Source organism: Ovis canadensis, chromosome 25 (assembly GCF_042477335.2).
Source record: "Ovis canadensis isolate MfBH-ARS-UI-01 breed Bighorn chromosome 25, ARS-UI_OviCan_v2, whole genome shotgun sequence".
NCBI classification, from domain to species: domain Eukaryota; kingdom Metazoa; phylum Chordata; class Mammalia; order Artiodactyla; family Bovidae; genus Ovis; species Ovis canadensis.
This window is the reverse complement of record NC_091269.1, coordinates 20347990-20365303: the sequence shown is the minus strand read 5'-3', so window position 1 is coordinate 20365303 and position 17314 is coordinate 20347990. Positions and strand designations below refer to the sequence as shown.

At 71.6% G+C, this 17314-nt stretch overlaps 9 non-coding genes across 9 annotated transcripts; all 9 read left to right on the top strand.

Moving 5' to 3' along the window:
* The first annotated feature begins 510 nt into the window (after positions 1-510).
* Positions 511-630, top strand: LOC138430614 (5S ribosomal RNA). The gene has a single exon (XR_011253302.1). It is a non-coding gene; the product is annotated as a 5S ribosomal RNA (ribosomal RNA).
* Positions 631-2606: 1976 nt separating this feature from the next.
* On the top strand, positions 2607-2725 carry LOC138430685 (5S ribosomal RNA). The gene has a single exon (XR_011253361.1). It is a non-coding gene; the product is annotated as a 5S ribosomal RNA (ribosomal RNA).
* A 1966-nt stretch (positions 2726-4691) lies between these two features.
* LOC138430684 (5S ribosomal RNA) lies at positions 4692-4810 on the top strand. Its single transcript, XR_011253360.1, has one exon. It is a non-coding gene; the product is annotated as a 5S ribosomal RNA (ribosomal RNA).
* Positions 4811-6762: 1952 nt separating this feature from the next.
* On the top strand, positions 6763-6881 carry LOC138430689 (5S ribosomal RNA). Its single transcript, XR_011253365.1, has one exon. It is a non-coding gene; the product is annotated as a 5S ribosomal RNA (ribosomal RNA).
* A 1959-nt stretch (positions 6882-8840) lies between these two features.
* On the top strand, positions 8841-8959 carry LOC138430683 (5S ribosomal RNA). Its single transcript, XR_011253359.1, has one exon. It is a non-coding gene; the product is annotated as a 5S ribosomal RNA (ribosomal RNA).
* A 1969-nt stretch (positions 8960-10928) lies between these two features.
* On the top strand, positions 10929-11047 carry LOC138430677 (5S ribosomal RNA). The gene has a single exon (XR_011253354.1). It is a non-coding gene; the product is annotated as a 5S ribosomal RNA (ribosomal RNA).
* A 1954-nt stretch (positions 11048-13001) lies between these two features.
* LOC138430665 (5S ribosomal RNA) lies at positions 13002-13120 on the top strand. The gene has a single exon (XR_011253343.1). It is a non-coding gene; the product is annotated as a 5S ribosomal RNA (ribosomal RNA).
* Positions 13121-15078: 1958 nt separating this feature from the next.
* On the top strand, positions 15079-15197 carry LOC138430682 (5S ribosomal RNA). The gene has a single exon (XR_011253358.1). It is a non-coding gene; the product is annotated as a 5S ribosomal RNA (ribosomal RNA).
* A 1968-nt stretch (positions 15198-17165) lies between these two features.
* On the top strand, positions 17166-17284 carry LOC138430586 (5S ribosomal RNA). The gene has a single exon (XR_011253276.1). It is a non-coding gene; the product is annotated as a 5S ribosomal RNA (ribosomal RNA).
* Positions 17285-17314: the final 30 nt, after the last annotated feature.

Sequence of the window (17314 nt, the reverse complement as noted above, 5' to 3'; positions counted from 1 at the left end):
GGCTGCGCCTAGGCCCGCAGGAGGCTCAGAGGACCGCGGGCCCCAGCGGGCCCCGAGGCCCTGGGCAGCGAACGCCTTGGGGAGGTGGGCGAGGGGCTGGGGGAGGGGCGGCGGCCCCCGAGCCGGGTGGTGCCTGGAGGGTCCCAGGGTGGGAGAGCGCCACGACCTCGGCGCCCCTCACTCCACCCTCCCCGCTACACCCACCGGCGGGCACACCCGGCCGGCTGCTCCCGGTCCCGGAAGCCCTGTGGTCCCCCGGGCCGGGCCGGCGGTGTGTTGGCCGGGGGGCGGGGGGGGGGGGGGCGGGGACGTGGGCGGGGGCGGGGCGCGGGGCGGCGTGTGCCGGCCACCGGGCCGCCGGGAGTCCGGTCGCGGGTGGTGCAGCTCAAGTGCAGCGCGCGCTCCGTGGAGAGCTGGAGAGCTGCGGCCGCCGGCTGGCCCGGGCGGCAGGTCAGAGCGAAAGGCAGGCGCAGCGCAGGGCTCTTAGGGCGCCTGGCGGCAGCCGCCTCCGTCTACGGCCATACCACCCTGAACGCGCCCGATCTCGTCTGATCTCGTGAAGCTAAGCAGGGTCGGGCCCGGTTAGTACTTGGATGGGAGACCGCCTGGGAATACCGGGTGCTGTAGGCTTTTTGTTGTTTCTGTTTTGCCCTGCCTCCCCTCTCCTTTAGCCCCCGGCCCCAGCCGCACCGCAAGCCGCACCAGCCGCTGGCCCCTGGCACCCCACCGCGCTCAGAGCCGCCGCCTGCCTTCCAGCCCCTCTCAGGTTGGCTGGCCGGGGCCCCGACTCCCGCTGCAGACCTGGGTTGCCTCCGCGCGGCCCGCGAGCCCCTCGGCTTTCGGCGGCCAGGAAACCAGAGGAACGGCGGCGGCGGGGGCGCGGGGGTCTCTGTCTGGGGCTCCCTTGGCAGGCCTCAGGCAATTCTGGGCGGGGCCGGGGCCCCAGCCCCACCCCCAGACGCATCCTGGCAGGCAACCTCGCGGTCTCCCGCAGGCGCAGGCGCACAACACACACACACACACACACACACACACACACACACACACACCCTCACGCCCGCCCCCCTCCCCCCAAACACAGGCACACCTCCCGCAGCCCAGACAGGTCAAGAGCCGGAAACCACAAGTAAGGGAGACGGAGAAAGAGGGAGAGAGAGAGACAGCAAGAGGACCGCACAGGCTTCCAAAGCCCCGGCCGCCACACCCTCCCCCCTCCACTGTGGGTATCCACCCGGCCCCCCCAGTCGACCCGACCCCACCGTCGCCCACCGACACACTCACACGCACACTCTCTCCCACACTCACCCTCTGGCCTGGGGGCGGGGGCTGGGTCTCGCCTCAGGGAGCCAAGCCGAAGGGGACCTTTGAGACCTCGGCTGCGAGGAAGTCTTGGGGGTCCCCACGGGTGATTGCCAGCCCCAGGGCACCGCGTCCAGCCGGGGCTCGCCGGGCCCAAGGCTCACGCCCCCTCCCTTGCGCACGGGCCGCTCTCTGCGGTGTGTGACGGTCTGTGCCAGAGTGTCCGTCTCGGATGGGATGCCGTCCCCTGTGCCCTGTCCGTCTCCCGCTTTCCGTCTCGCTGTGGGTCGGTCGCTCTGTGTCTCCGTCTCTCTGGCTCTCCCTCCCTGGGTGTGCCTGCGCGCTCGTGTCTGTCTGTCTGTCTGCATCTGCATCTGCATCTGCATCAGCATCTGCCCTCTCGCCGTCTTGGGAGCCTGTCTCTGAACCTTCATCTCTTTGCGTCTCTGTCTCTCCTGACCCCCGGCCTGCCGTCCCTTCCTCTGGCCCCGGCCTCTCACGGGGGGGTGCTCTGGCCGTGGCCCTGGCTGACGAGCTTGCGCCGGCCGGCTGTCTCACTTGGCGTGGGTGCCTGCGAGTGTGTCTGTGTGCCTGTCCGTGTGGCTGCACGTCGCTCGTCTGCACCCTCAGCAAGGTCCGGTGCTTGGAGGGCGGCGTGGGGGCAAGGGGGGGGCCTCGGTAGGGCGAAGGGGTGGGGCTGACGAGCTCTGGTCGCCGGCGCTGGTGGCTGCAGGTGGGTTTGGGCACCGCGCAGGTGCCGGGCAGGATGGGCGCTCAGGGCCACGGCTGGGCTGCGCCTAGGCACGCAGGAGGCTCAGAGGACCGCGGGCCCCAGCGAGCCCCGAGGCCCTGGGCAGCGAACGCCTTGGGGAGGTGGGCGAGGGGCTGGGGGAGGGGCGGCGGCCCCCGAGCCGGGTGGTGCCTGGAGGGTCCCAGGGTGGGAGAGCGCCACGACCTCGGCGACCCTCACTCCACCCTCCCCGCTACACCCACCGGCGGGCACACCCGGCTGGCTGCTCCCGGTCCCGGAAGCCCTGTGGTCCCCCGGGCCGGGCCGGCGGTGTGTTGGCCGGGGGGGGGGGGGGGGGGGGGGGGGGGGGCGGGGACGGGGGCGGGGGCGGGGCGCGGGGCGGCGTGTGCCGGCCACCGGGCCGCCGGGAGTCCGGTCGCGGGTGGTGCAGCTCAAGTGCAGCGCGCGCTCCGTGGAGAGCTGGAGAGCTGCGGCCGCCGGCTGGCCCGGACGGCAGGTCAGAGCGAAAGGCAGGCGCAGCGCAGGGCTCTTAGGGCGCCTGGCGGCAGCCGCCTCCGTCTACGGCCATACCACCCTGAACGCGCCCGATCTCGTCTGATCTCGGAAGCTAAGCAGGGTCGGGCCCGGTTAGTACTTGGATGGGAGACCGCCTGGGAATACCGGGTGCTGTAGGCTTTTTGTTGTTTCTGTTTTGCCCTGCCTCCCCTCTCCTTTAGCCCCCGGCCCCAGCCGCACCGCAAGCCGCACCAGCCGCTGGCCCCTGGCACCCCACCGCGCTCAGAGCCGCCGCCTGCCTTCCAGCCCCTCTCAGGTTGGCTGGCCGGGGCCCCGACTCCCGCTGCAGACCTGGGTTGCCTCCGCGCGGCCCGCGAGCCCCTCGGCTTTCGGCGTCCAGGAAACCAGAGGAACGGCGGCGGCGGGGGCGCGGGGGTCTCTGTCTGGGGCTCCCTTGGCAGGCCTCAGGCAATTCTGGGCGGGGCCGGGGCCCCAGCCCCACCCCCAGACGCATCCTGGCAGGCAACCTCGCGGTCTCCCGCAGGCGCGGGCGCACAACACACACACACACACACACACACACACACACACACACACCCTCACGCCCGCCCCCCTCCCCCCAAACACAGGCACACCTCCCGCAGCCCAGACAGGTCAAGAGCCGGAAACCACAAGTAAGGGAGACGGAGAAAGAGGGAGAGAGAGAGACAGCAAGAGGACCGCACAGGCTTCCAAAGCCCCGGCCGCCACACCCTCCCCCCTCCACTGTGGGTATCCACCCGGCCCCCCCAGTCGACCCGACCCCACCGTCGCCCACCGACACACTCACACGCACACTCTCTCCCACACTCACCCTCTGGCCTGGGGGCGGGGGCTGGGTCTCGCCTCAGGGAGCCAAGCCGAAGGGGACCTTTGAGACCTCGGCTGCGAGGAAGTCTTGGGGGTCCCCACGGGTGATTGCCAGCCCCAGGGCACCGCGTCCAGCCGGGGCTCGCCGGGCCCAAGGCTCACGCCCCCTCCCTTGCGCACGGGCCGCTCTCTGCGGTGTGTGACGGTCTGTGCCAGAGTGTCCGTCTCGGATGGGATGCCGTCCCCTGTGCCCTGTCCGTCTCCCGCTTTCCGTCTCGCTGTGGGTCGGTCGCTCTGTGTCTCCGTCTCTCTGGCTCTCCCTCCCTGGGTGTGCCTGCGCGCTCGTGTCTGTCTGTCTGTCTGCATCTGCATCTGCATCTGCATCTGCCCTCTCGCCGTCTTGGGAGCCTGTCTCTGAACCTTCATCTCTTTGCGTCTCTGTCTCTCCTGACCCCCGGCCTGCCGTCCCTTCCTCTGGCCCCGGCCTCTCACGGGTGGGTGCTCTGGCCGTGGCCCTGGCTGACGAGCTTGCGCCGGCCGGCTGTCTCACTTGGCGTGGGTGCCTGCGAGTGTGTCTGTGTGCCTGTCCGTGTGGCTGCACGTCGCTCGTCTGCACCCTCAGCAAGGTCCGGTGCTTGGAGGGCGGCGTGGGGGCAAGGGGGGGGCCTCGGTAGGGCGAAGGGGCGGGGCTGACGAGCTCTGGTCGCCGGCGCTGGTGGCTGCAGGTGGGTTTGGGCACCGCGCAGGTGCCGGGCAGGATGGGCGCTCAGGGCCACGGCTGGGCTGCGCCTAGGCCCGCAGGAGGCTCAGAGGACCGCGGGCCCCAGCGGGCCCCGAGGCCCTGGGCAGCGAACGCCTTGGGGAGGTGGGCGAGGGGCTGGGGGAGGGGCGGCGGCCCCCGAGCCGGGTGGTGCCTGGAGGGTCCCAGGGTGGGAGAGCGCCACGACCTCGGCGCCCCTCACTCCACCCTCCCCGCTACACCCACCGGCGGGCACACCCGGCCGGCTGCTCCCGGTCCCGGAAGCCCTGTGGTCCCCCGGGCCGGGCCGGCGGTGTGTTGGCCGGGGGGGGGGGGGGGGGGGGGGGGGGGCGGGGACGTGGGCGGGGGCGGGGCGCGGGGCGGCGTGTGCCGGCCACCGGGCCGCCGGGAGTCCGGTCGCGGGTGGTGCAGCTCAAGTGCAGCGCGCGCTCCGTGGAGAGCTGGAGAGCTGCGGCCGCCGGCTGGCCCGGACGGCAGGTCAGAGCGAAAGGCAGGCGCAGCGCAGGGCTCTTAGGGCGCCTGGCGGCAGCCGCCTCCGTCTACGGCCATACCACCCTGAACGCGCCCGATCTCGTCTGATCTCGGAAGCTAAGCAGGGTCGGGCCCGGTTAGTACTTGGATGGGAGACCGCCTGGGAATACCGGGTGCTGTAGGCTTTTTGTTGTTTCTGTTTTGCCCTGCCTCCCCTCTCCTTTAGCCCCCGGCCCCAGCCGCACCGCAAGCCGCACCAGCCGCTGGCCCCTGGCACCCCACCGCGCTCAGAGCCGCCGCCTGCCTTCCAGCCCCTCTCAGGTTGGCTGGCCGGGGCCCCGACTCCCGCTGCAGACCTGGGTTGCCTCCGCGCGGCCCGCGAGCCCCTCGGCTTTCGGCGTCCAGGAAACCAGAGGAACGGCGGCGGCGGGGGCGCGGGGGTCTCTGTCTGGGGCTCCCTTGGCAGGCCTCAGGCAATTCTGGGCGGGGCCGGGGCCCCAGCCCCACCCCCAGACGCATCCTGGCAGGCAACCTCGCGGTCTCCCGCAGGCGCGGGCGCACAACACACACACACACACACACACACACACACACACACACACCCTCACGCCCGCCCCCCTCCCCCCAAACACAGGCACACCTCCCGCAGCCCAGACAGGTCAAGAGCCGGAAACCACAAGTAAGGGAGACGGAGAAAGAGGGAGAGAGAGAGACAGCAAGAGGACCGCACAGGCTTCCAAAGCCCCGGCCGCCACACCCTCCCCCCTCCACTGTGGGTATCCACCCGGCCCCCCAGTCGACCCGACCCCACCGTCGCCCACCGACACACTCACACGCACACTCTCTCCCACACTCACCCTCTGGCCTGGGGGCGGGGGCTGGGTCTCGCCTCAGGGAGCCAAGCCGAAGGGGACCTTTGAGACCTCGGCTGCGAGGAAGTCTTGGGGGTCCCCACGGGTGATTGCCAGCCCCAGGGCACCGCGTCCAGCCGGGGCTCGCCGGGCCCAAGGCTCACGCCCCCTCCCTTGCGCACGGGCCGCTCTCTGCGGTGTGTGACGGTCTGTGCCAGAGTGTCCGTCTCGGATGGGATGCCGTCCCCTGTGCCCTGTCCGTCTCCCGCTTTCCGTCTCGCTGTGGGTCGGTCGCTCTGTGTCTCCGTCTCTCTGGCTCTCCCTCCCTGGGTGTGCCTGCGCGCTCGTGTCTGTCTGTCTGTCTGCATCTGCATCTGCATCTGCATCTGCCCTCTCGCCGTCTTGGGAGCCTGTCTCTGAACCTTCATCTCTTTGCGTCTCTGTCTCTCCTGACCCCCGGCCTGCCGTCCCTTCCTCTGGCCCCGGCCTCTCACGGGTGGGTGCTCTGGCCGTGGCCCTGGCTGACGAGCTTGCGCCGGCCGGCTGTCTCACTTGGCGTGGGTGCCTGCGAGTGTGTCTGTGTGCCTGTCCGTGTGGCTGCACGTCGCTCGTCTGCACCCTCAGCAAGGTCCGGTGCTTGGAGGGCGGCGTGGGGGCAAGGGGGGGGCCTCGGTAGGGCGAAGGGGCGGGGCTGACGAGCTCTGGTCGCCGGCGCTGGTGGCTGCAGGTGGGTTTGGGCACCGCGCAGGTGCCGGGCAGGATGGGCGCTCAGGGCCACGGCTGGGCTGCGCCTAGGCCCGCAGGAGGCTCAGAGGACCGCGGGCCCCAGCGGGCCCCGAGGCCCTGGGCAGCGAACGCCTTGGGGAGGTGGGCGAGGGGCTGGGGGAGGGGCGGCGGCCCCCGAGCCGGGTGGTGCCTGGAGGGTCCCAGGGTGGGAGAGCGCCACGACCTCGGCGCCCCTCACTCCACCCTCCCCGCTACACCCACCGGCGGGCACACCCGGCCGACTGCTCCCGGTCCCGGAAGCCCTGTGGTCCCCCGGGCCGGGCCGGCGGTGTGTTGGCCGGGGGGGGGGGGGGCGGGGACGTGGGCGGGGCCGGGGGGCGGGGCGGCGTGTGCCGGCCACCGGGCCGCCGGGAGTCCGGTCGCGGGTGGTGCAGCTCAAGTGCAGCGCGCGCTCCGTGGAGAGCTGGAGAGCTGCGGCCGCCGGCTGGCCCGGACGGCAGTTCAGAGCGAAAGGCAGGCGCAGCGCAGGGCTCTTAGGGCGCCTGGCGGCAGCCGCCTCCGTCTACGGCCATACCACCCTGAATGCGCCCGATCTCGTCTGATCTCGGAAGCTAAGCAGGGTCGGGCCCGGTTAGTACTTGGATGGGAGACCGCCTGGGAATACCGGGTGCTGTAGGCTTTTTGTTGTTTCTGTTTTGCCCTGCCTCCCCTCTCCTTTAGCCCCCGGCCCCAGCCGCACCGCAAGCCGCACCAGCCGCTGGCCCCTGGCACCCCACCGCGCTCAGAGCCGCCGCCTGCCTTCCAGCCCCTCTCAGGTTGGCTGGCCGGGGCCCCGACTCCCGCTGCAGACCTGGGTTGCCTCCGCGCGGCCCGCGAGCCCCTCGGCTTTCGGCGGCCAGGAAACCAGAGGAACGGCGGCGGCGGGGGCGCGGGGGTCTCTGTCTGGGGCTCCCTTGGCAGGCCTCAGGCAATTCTGGGCGGGGCCGGGGCCCCAGCCCCACCCCCAGACGCATCCTGGCAGGCAACCTCGCGGTCTCCCGCAGGCGCGGGCGCACAACACACACACACACACACACACACACACACACACACACACCCTCACGCCCGCCCCCCTCCCCCCAAACACAGGCACACCTCCCGCAGCCCAGACAGGTCAAGAGCCGGAAACCACAAGTAAGGGAGACGGAGAAAGAGGGAGAGAGAGAGACAGCAAGAGGACCGCACAGGCTTCCAAAGCCCCGGCCGCCACACCCTCCCCCCTCCACTGTGGGTATCCACCCGGCCCCCCCAGTCGACCCGACCCCACCGTCGCCCACCGACACACTCACACGCACACTCTCTCCCACACTCACCCTCTGGCCTGGGGGCGGGGGCTGGGTCTCGCCTCAGGGAGCCAAGCCGAAGGGGACCTTTGAGACCTCGGCTGCGAGGAAGTCTTGGGGTCCCCACGGGTGATTGCCAGCCCCAGGGCACCGCGTCCAGCCGGGGCTCGCCGGGCCCAAGGCTCACGCCCCCTCCCTTGCGCGCGGGCCGCTCTCTGCGGTGTGTGACGGTCTGTGCCAGAGTGTCCGTCTCGGATGGGATGCCGTCCCCTGTGCCCTGTCCGTCTCCCGCTTTCCGTCTCGCTGTGGGTCGGTCGCTCTGTGTCTCCGTCTCTCTGGCTCTCCCTCCCTGGGTGTGCCTGCGCGCTCGTGTCTGTCTGTCTGTCTGCATCTGCATCTGCATCTGCATCTGCCCTCTCGCCGTCTTGGGAGCCTGTCTCTGAACCTTCATCTCTTTGCGTCTCTGTCTCTCCTGACCCCCGGCCTGCCGTCCCTTCCTCTGGCCCCGGCCTCTCACGGGTGGGTGCTCTGGCCGTGGCCCTGGCTGACGAGCTTGCGCCGGCCGGCTGTCTCACTTGGCGTGGGTGCCTGCGAGTGTGTCTGTGTGCCTGTCCGTGTGGCTGCACGTCGCTCGTCTGCACCCTCAGCAAGGTCCGGTGCTTGGAGGGCGGCGTGGGGGCAAGGGGGGGGCCTCGGGTAGGGCGAAGGGGCGGGGCTGACGAGCTCTGGTCGCCGGCGCTGGTGGCTGCAGGTGGGTTTGGGCACCGCGCAGGTGCCGGGCAGGATGGGCGCTCAGGGCCACGGCTGGGCTGCGCCTAGGCCCGCAGGAGGCTCAGAGGACCGCGGGCCCCAGCGGGCCCCGAGGCCCTGGGCAGCGAACGCCTTGGGGAGGTGGGCGAGGGGCTGGGGGAGGGGCGGCGGCCCCCGAGCCGGGTGGTGCCTGGAGGGTCCCAGGGTGGGAGAGCGCCACGACCTCGGCGCCCCTCACTCCACCCTCCCCGCTACACCCACCGGCGGGCACACCCGGCCGGCTGCTCCCGGTCCCGGAAGCCCTGTGGTCCCCCGGGCCGGGCCGGCGGTGTGTTGGCCGGGGGGCGGGGGGGGGGGGGCGGGGACGTGGGCGGGGGCGGGGCGCGGGGCGGCGTGTGCCGGCCACCGGGCCGCCGGGAGTCCGGTCGCGGGTGGTGCAGCTCAAGTGCAGCGCGCGCTCCGTGGAGAGCTGGAGAGCTGCGGCCGCCGGCTGGCCCGGGCGGCAGGTCAGAGCGAAAGGCAGGCGCAGCGCAGGGCTCTTAGGGCGCCTGGCGGCAGCCGCCTCCGTCTACGGCCATACCACCCTGAACGCGCCCGATCTCGTCTGATCTCGGAAGCTAAGCAGGGTCGGGCCCGGTTAGTACTTGGATGGGAGACCGCCTGGGAATACCGGGTGCTGTAGGCTTTTTGTTGTTTCTGTTTTGCCCTGCCTCCCCTCTCCTTTAGCCCCCGGCCCCAGCCGCACCGCAAGCCGCACCAGCCGCTGGCCCCTGGCACCCCACCGCGCTCAGAGCCGCCGCCTGCCTTCCAGCCCCTCTCAGGTTGGCTGGCCGGGGCCCCGACTCCCGCTGCAGACCTGGGTTGCCTCCGCGCGGCCCGCGAGCCCCTCGGCTTTCGGCGTCCAGGAAACCAGAGGAACGGCGGCGGCGGGGGCGCGGGGGTCTCTGTCTGGGGCTCCCTTGGCAGGCCTCAGGCAATTCTGGGCGGGGCCGGGGCCCCAGCCCCACCCCCAGACGCATCCTGGCAGGCAACCTCGCGGTCTCCCGCAGGCGCGGGCGCACAACACACACACACACACACACACACACACACACACACACACACACCCTCACGCCCGCCCCCCTCCCCCCAAACACAGGCACACCTCCCGCAGCCCAGACAGGTCAAGAGCCGGAAACCACAAGTAAGGGAGACGGAGAAAGAGGGAGAGAGAGAGACAGCAAGAGGACCGCACAGGCTTCCAAAGCCCCGGCCGCCACACCCTCCCCCCTCCACTGTGGGTATCCACCCGGCCCCCCCAGTCGACCCGACCCCACCACCGTCGCCCACCGACACACTCACACGCACACTCTCTCCCACACTCACCCTCTGGCCTGGGGGCGGGGGCTGGGTCTCGCCTCAGGGAGCCAAGCCGAAGGGGACCTTTGAGACCTCGGCTGCGAGGAAGTCTTGGGGTCCCCACGGGTGATTGCCAGCCCCAGGGCACCGCGTCCAGCCGGGGCTCGCCGGGCCCAAGGCTCACGCCCCCTCCCTTGCGCACGGGCCGCTCTCTGCGGTGTGTGACGGTCTGTGCCAGAGTGTCCGTCTCGGATGGGATGCCGTCCCCTGTGCCCTGTCCGTCTCCCGCTTTCCGTCTCGCTGTGGGTCGGTCGCTCTGTGTCTCCGTCTCTCTGGCTCTCCCTCCCTGGGTGTGCCTGCGCGCTCGTGTCTGTCTGTCTGTCTGCATCTGCATCTGCATCTGCATCAGCATCTGCCCTCTCGCCGTCTTGGGAGCCTGTCTCTGAACCTTCATCTCTTTGCGTCTCTGTCTCTCCTGACCCCCGGCCTGCCGTCCCTTCCTCTGGCCCCGGCCTCTCACGGGGGGGTGCTCTGGCCGTGGCCCTGGCTGACGAGCTTGCGCCGGCCGGCTGTCTCACTTGGCGTGGGTGCCTGCGAGTGTGTCTGTGTGCCTGTCCGTGTGGCTGCACGTCGCTCGTCTGCACCCTCAGCAAGGTCCGGTGCTTGGAGGGCGGCGTGGGGGCAAGGGGGGGGCCTCGGTAGGGCGAAGGGGTGGGGCTGACGAGCTCTGGTCGCCGGCGCTGGTGGCTGCAGGTGGGTTTGGGCACCGCGCAGGTGCCGGGCAGGATGGGCGCTCAGGGCCACGGCTGGGCTGCGCCTAGGCACGCAGGAGGCTCAGAGGACCGCGGGCCCCAGCGAGCCCCGAGGCCCTGGGCAGCGAACGCCTTGGGGAGGTGGGCGAGGGGCTGGGGGAGGGGCGGCGGCCCCCGAGCCGGGTGGTGCCTGGAGGGTCCCAGGGTGGGAGAGCGCCACGACCTCGGCGACCCTCACTCCACCCTCCCCGCTACACCCACCGGCGGGCACACCCGGCCGGCTGCTCCCGGTCCCGGAAGCCCTGTGGTCCCCCGGGCCGGGCCGGCGGTGTGTTGGCCGGGGGGGGGGGGGGGGGGCGGGGACGTGGGCGGGGCCGGGGGGCGGGGCGGCGTGTGCCGGCCACCGGGCCGCCGGGAGTCCGGTCGCGGGTGGTGCAGCTCAAGTGCAGCGCGCGCTCCGTGGAGAGCTGGAGAGCTGCGGCCGCCGGCTGGCCCGGACGGCAGTTCAGAGCGAAAGGCAGGCGCAGCGCAGGGCTCTTAGGGCGCCTGGCGGCAGCCGCCTCCGTCTACGGCCATACCACCCTGAATGCGCCCGATCTCGTCTGATCTCGGAAGCTAAGCAGGGTCGGGCCCGGTTAGTACTTGGATGGGAGACCGCCTGGGAATACCGGGTGCTGTAGGCTTTTTGTTGTTTCTGTTTTGCCCTGCCTCCCCTCTCCTTTAGCCCCCGGCCCCAGCCGCACCGCAAGCCGCACCAGCCGCTGGCCCCTGGCACCCCACCGCGCTCAGAGCCGCCGCCTGCCTTCCAGCCCCTCTCAGGTTGGCTGGCCGGGGCCCCGACTCCCGCTGCAGACCTGGGTTGCCTCCGCGCGGCCCGCGAGCCCCTCGGCTTTCGGCGGCCAGGAAACCAGAGGAACGGCGGCGGCGGGGGCGCGGGGGTCTCTGTCTGGGGCTCCCTTGGCAGGCCTCAGGCAATTCTGGGCGGGGCCGGGGCCCCAGCCCCACCCCCAGACGCATCCTGGCAGGCAACCTCGCGGTCTCCCGCAGGCGCGGGCGCACAACACACACACACACACACACACACACACACACACACACACACCCTCACGCCCGCCCCCCTCCCCCCAAACACAGGCACACCTCCCGCAGCCCAGACAGGTCAAGAGCCGGAAACCACAAGTAAGGGAGACGGAGAAAGAGGGAGAGAGAGAGACAGCAAGAGGACCGCACAGGCTTCCAAAGCCCCGGCCGCCACACCCTCCCCCCTCCACTGTGGGTATCCACCCGGCCCCCCCAGTCGACCCGACGCCACCGTCGCCCACCGACACACTCACACGCACACTCTCTCCCACACTCACCCTCTGGCCTGGGGGCGGGGGCTGGGTCTCGCCTCAGGGAGCCAAGCCGAAGGGGACCTTTGAGACCTCGGCTGCGAGGAAGTCTTGGGGTCCCCACGGGTGATTGCCAGCCCCAGGGCACCGCGTCCAGCCGGGGCTCGCCGGGCCCAAGGCTCACGCCCCCTCCCTTGCGCGCGGGCCGCTCTCTGCGGTGTGTGACGGTCTGTGCCAGAGTGTCCGTCTCGGATGGGATGCCGTCCCCTGTGCCCTGTCCGTCTCCCGCTTTCCGTCTCGCTGTGGGTCGGTCGCTCTGTGTCTCCGTCTCTCTGGCTCTCCCTCCCTGGGTGTGCCTGCGCGCTCGTGTCTGTCTGTCTGTCTGCATCTGCATCTGCATCTGCATCTGCCCTCTCGCCGTCTTGGGAGCCTGTCTCTGAACCTTCATCTCTTTGCGTCTCTGTCTCTCCTGACCCCCGGCCTGCCGTCCCTTCCTCTGGCCCCGGCCTCTCACGGGTGGGTGCTCTGGCCGTGGCCCTGGCTGACGAGCTTGCGCCGGCCGGCTGTCTCACTTGGCGTGGGTGCCTGCGAGTGTGTCTGTGTGCCTGTCCGTGTGGCTGCACGTCGCTCGTCTGCACCCTCAGCAAGGTCCGGTGCTTGGAGGGCGGCGTGGGGGCAAGGGGGGGGCCTCGGTAGGGCGAAGGGGCGGGGCTGACGAGCTCTGGTCGCCGGCGCTGGTGGCTGCAGGTGGGTTTGGGCACCGCGCAGGTGCCGGGCAGGATGGGCGCTCAGGGCCACGGCTGGGCTGCGCCTAGGCCCGCAGGAGGCTCAGAGGACCGCGGGCCCCAGCGGGCCCCGAGGCCCTGGGCAGCGAACGCCTTGGGGAGGTGGGCGAGGGGCTGGGGGAGGGGCGGCGGCCCCCGAGCCGGGTGGTGCCTGGAGGGTCCCAGGGTGGGAGAGCGCCACGACCTCGGCGCCCCTCACTCCACCCTCCCCGCTACACCCACCGGCGGGCACACCCGGCCGGCTGCTCCCGGTCCCGGAAGCCCTGTGGTCCCCCGGGCCGGGCCGGCGGTGTGTTGGCCGGGGGGGGGGGGGGCGGGGACGTGGGCGGGGCCGGGGGGCGGGGCGGCGTGTGCCGGCCACCGGGCCGCCGGGAGTCCGGTCGCGGGTGGTGCAGCTCAAGTGCAGCGCGCGCTCCGTGGAGAGCTGGAGAGCTGCGGCCGCCGGCTGGCCCGGACGGCAGTTCAGAGCGAAAGGCAGGCGCAGCGCAGGGCTCTTAGGGCGCCTGGCGGCAGCCGCCTCCGTCTACGGCCATACCACCCTGAATGCGCCCGATCTCGTCTGATCTCGGAAGCTAAGCAGGGTCGGGCCCGGTTAGTACTTGGATGGGAGACCGCCTGGGAATACCGGGTGCTGTAGGCTTTTTGTTGTTTCTGTTTTGCCCTGCCTCCCCTCTCCTTTAGCCCCCGGCCCCAGCCGCACCGCAAGCCGCACCAGCCGCTGGCCCCTGGCACCCCACCGCGCTCAGAGCCGCCGCCTGCCTTCCAGCCCCTCTCAGGTTGGCTGGCCGGGGCCCCGACTCCCGCTGCAGACCTGGGTTGCCTCCGCGCGGCCCGCGAGCCCCTCGGCTTTCGGCGGCCAGGAAACCAGAGGAACGGCGGCGGCGGGGGCGCGGGGGTCTCTGTCTGGGGCTCCCTTGGCAGGCCTCAGGCAATTCTGGGCGGGGCCGGGGCCCCAGCCCCACCCCCAGACGCATCCTGGCAGGCAACCTCGCGGTCTCCCGCAGGCGCGGGCGCACAACACACACACACACACACACACACACACACACACACACACCCTCACGCCCGCCCCCCTCCCCCCAAACACAGGCACACCTCCCGCAGCCCAGACAGGTCAAGAGCCGGAAACCACAAGTAAGGGAGACGGAGAAAGAGGGAGAGAGAGAGACAGCAAGAGGACCGCACAGGCTTCCAAAGCCCCGGCCGCCACACCCTCCCCCCTCCACTGTGGGTATCCACCCGGCCCCCCCAGTCGACCCGACCCCACCGTCGCCCACCGACACACTCACACGCACACTCTCTCCCACACTCACCCTCTGGCCTGGGGGCGGGGGCTGGGTCTCGCCTCAGGGAGCCAAGCCGAAGGGGACCTTTGAGACCTCGGCTGCGAGGAAGTCTTGGGGTCCCCACGGGTGATTGCCAGCCCCAGGGCACCGCGTCCAGCCGGGGCTCGCCGGGCCCAAGGCTCACGCCCCCTCCCTTGCGCGCGGGCCGCTCTCTGCGGTGTGTGACGGTCTGTGCCAGAGTGTCCGTCTCGGATGGGATGCCGTCCCCTGTGCCCTGTCCGTCTCCCGCTTTCCGTCTCGCTGTGGGTCGGTCGCTCTGTGTCTCCGTCTCTCTGGCTCTCCCTCCCTGGGTGTGCCTGCGCGCTCGTGTCTGTCTGTCTGTCTGCATCTGCATCTGCATCTGCATCTGCCCTCTCGCCGTCTTGGGAGCCTGTCTCTGAACCTTCATCTCTTTGCGTCTCTGTCTCTCCTGACCCCCGGCCTGCCGTCCCTTCCTCTGGCCCCGGCCTCTCACGGGTGGGTGCTCTGGCCGTGGCCCTGGCTGACGAGCTTGCGCCGGCCGGCTGTCTCACTTGGCGTGGGTGCCTGCGAGTGTGTCTGTGTGCCTGTCCGTGTGGCTGCACGTCGCTCGTCTGCACCCTCAGCAAGGTCCGGTGCTTGGAGGGCGGCGTGGGGGCAAGGGGGGGGCCTCGGTAGGGCGAAGGGGCGGGGCTGACGAGCTCTGGTCGCCGGCGCTGGTGGCTGCAGGTGGGTTTGGGCACCGCGCAGGTGCCGGGCAGGATGGGCGCTCAGGGCCACGGCTGGGCTGCGCCTAGGCCCGCAGGAGGCTCAGAGGACCGCGGGCCCCAGCGGGCCCCGAGGCCCTGGGCAGCGAACGCCTTGGGGAGGTGGGCGAGGGGCTGGGGGAGGGGCGGCGGCCCCCGAGCCGGGTGGTGCCTGGAGGGTCCCAGGGTGGGAGAGCGCCACGACCTCGGCGCCCCTCACTCCACCCTCCCCGCTACACCCACCGGCGGGCACACCCGGCCGGCTGCTCCCGGTCCCGGAAGCCCTGTGGTCCCCCGGGCCGGGCCGGCGGTGTGTTGGCCGGGGGGCGGGGGGGGGGGGGCGGGGACGTGGGCGGGGGCGGGGCGCGGGGCGGCGTGTGCCGGCCACCGGGCCGCCGGGAGTCCGGTCGCGGGTGGTGCAGCTCAAGTGCAGCGCGCGCTCCGTGGAGAGCTGGAGAGCTGCGGCCGCCGGCTGGCCCGGGCGGCAGGTCAGAGCGAAAGGCAGGCGCAGCGCAGGGCTCTTAGGGCGCCTGGCGGCAGCCGCCTCCGTCTACGGCCATACCACCCTGAACGCGCCCGATCTCGTCTGATCTCGGAAGCTAAGCAGGGTCGGGCCCGGTTAGTACTTGGATGGGAGACCGCCTGGGAATACCGGGTGCTGTAGGCTTTTTGTTGTTTCTGTTTTGCCCTGCCTCCCCTCTCCTTTAGCCCCCGGCCCCAGCCGCACCGCAAGCCGCACCAGCCGCTGGCCCCTGGCACCCCACCGCGCTCAGAGCCGCCGCCTGCCTTCCAGCCCCTCTCAGGTTGGCTGGCCGGGGCCCCGACTCCCGCTGCAGACCTGGGTTGCCTCCGCGCGGCCCGCGAGCCCCTCGGCTTTCGGCGTCCAGGAAACCAGAGGAACGGCGGCGGCGGGGGCGCGGGGGTCTCTGTCTGGGGCTCCCTTGGCAGGCCTCAGGCAATTCTGGGCGGGGCCGGGGCCCCAGCCCCACCCCCAGACGCATCCTGGCAGGCAACCTCGCGGTCTCCCGCAGGCGCGGGCGCACAACACACACACACACACACACACACACACACACACACACACACACCCTCACGCCCGCCCCCCTCCCCCCAAACACAGGCACACCTCCCGCAGCCCAGACAGGTCAAGAGCCGGAAACCACAAGTAAGGGAGACGGAGAAAGAGGGAGAGAGAGAGACAGCAAGAGGACCGCACAGGCTTCCAAAGCCCCGGCCGCCACACCCTCCCCCCTCCACTGTGGGTATCCACCCGGCCCCCCCAGTCGACCCGACCCCACCACCGTCGCCCACCGACACACTCACACGCACACTCTCTCCCACACTCACCCTCTGGCCTGGGGGCGGGGGCTGGGTCTCGCCTCAGGGAGCCAAGCCGAAGGGGACCTTTGAGACCTCGGCTGCGAGGAAGTCTTGGGGTCCCCACGGGTGATTGCCAGCCCCAGGGCACCGCGTCCAGCCGGGGCTCGCCGGGCCCAAGGCTCACGCCCCCTCCCTTGCGCACGGGCCGCTCTCTGCGGTGTGTGACGGTCTGTGCCAGAGTGTCCGTCTCGGATGGGATGCCGTCCCCTGTGCCCTGTCCGTCTCCCGCTTTCCGTCTCGCTGTGGGTCGGTCGCTCTGTGTCTCCGTCTCTCTGGCTCTCCCTCCCTGGGTGTGCCTGCGCGCTCGTGTCTGTCTGTCTGTCTGCATCTGCATCTGCATCTGCATCAGCATCTGCCCTCTCGCCGTCTTGGGAGCCTGTCTCTGAACCTTCATCTCTTTGCGTCTCTGTCTCTCCTGACCCCCGGCCTGCCGTCCCTTCCTCTGGCCCCGGCCTCTCACGGGGGGGTGCTCTGGCCGTGGCCCTGGCTGACGAGCTTGCGCCGGCCGGCTGTCTCACTTGGCGTGGGTGCCTGCGAGTGTGTCTGTGTGCCTGTCCGTGTGGCTGCACGTCGCTCGTCTGCACCCTCAGCAAGGTCCGGTGCTTGGAGGGCGGCGTGGGGGCAAGGGGGGGGCCTCGGTAGGGCGAAGGGGTGGGGCTGACGAGCTCTGGTCGCCGGCGCTGGTGGCTGCAGGTGGGTTTGGGCACCGCGCAGGTGCCGGGCAGGATGGGCGCTCAGGGCCACGGCTGGGCTGCGCCTAGGCACGCAGGAGGCTCAGAGGACCGCGGGCCCCAGCGAGCCCCGAGGCCCTGGGCAGCGAACGCCTTGGGGAGGTGGGCGAGGGGCTGGGGGAGGGGCGGCGGCCCCCGAGCCGGGTGGTGCCTGGAGGGTCCCAGGGTGGGAGAGCGCCACGACCTCGGCGACCCTCACTCCACCCTCCCCGCTACACCCACCGGCGGGCACACCCGGCCGGCTGCTCCCGGTCCCGGAAGCCCTGTGGTCCCCCGGGCCGGGCCGGCGGTGTGTTGGCCGGGGGGGGGGGGGGGGGCGGGGACGTGGGCGGGGCCGGGGGGCGGGGCGGCGTGTGCCGGCCACCGGGCCGCCGGGAGTCCGGTCGCGGGTGGTGCAGCTCAAGTGCAGCGCGCGCTCCGTGGAGAGCTGGAGAGCTGCGGCCGCCGGCTGGCCCGGACGGCAGTTCAGAGCGAAAGGCAGGCGCAGCGCAGGGCTCTTAGGGCGCCTGGCGGCAGCCGCCTCCGTCTACGGCCATACCACCCTGAATGCGCCCGATCTCGTCTGATCTCGGAAGCTAAGCAGGGTCGGGCCCGGTTAGTACTTGGATGGGAGACCGCCTGGGAATACCGGGTGCTGTAGGCTTTTTGTTGTTTCTGTTTTGCCCTGCCTCCC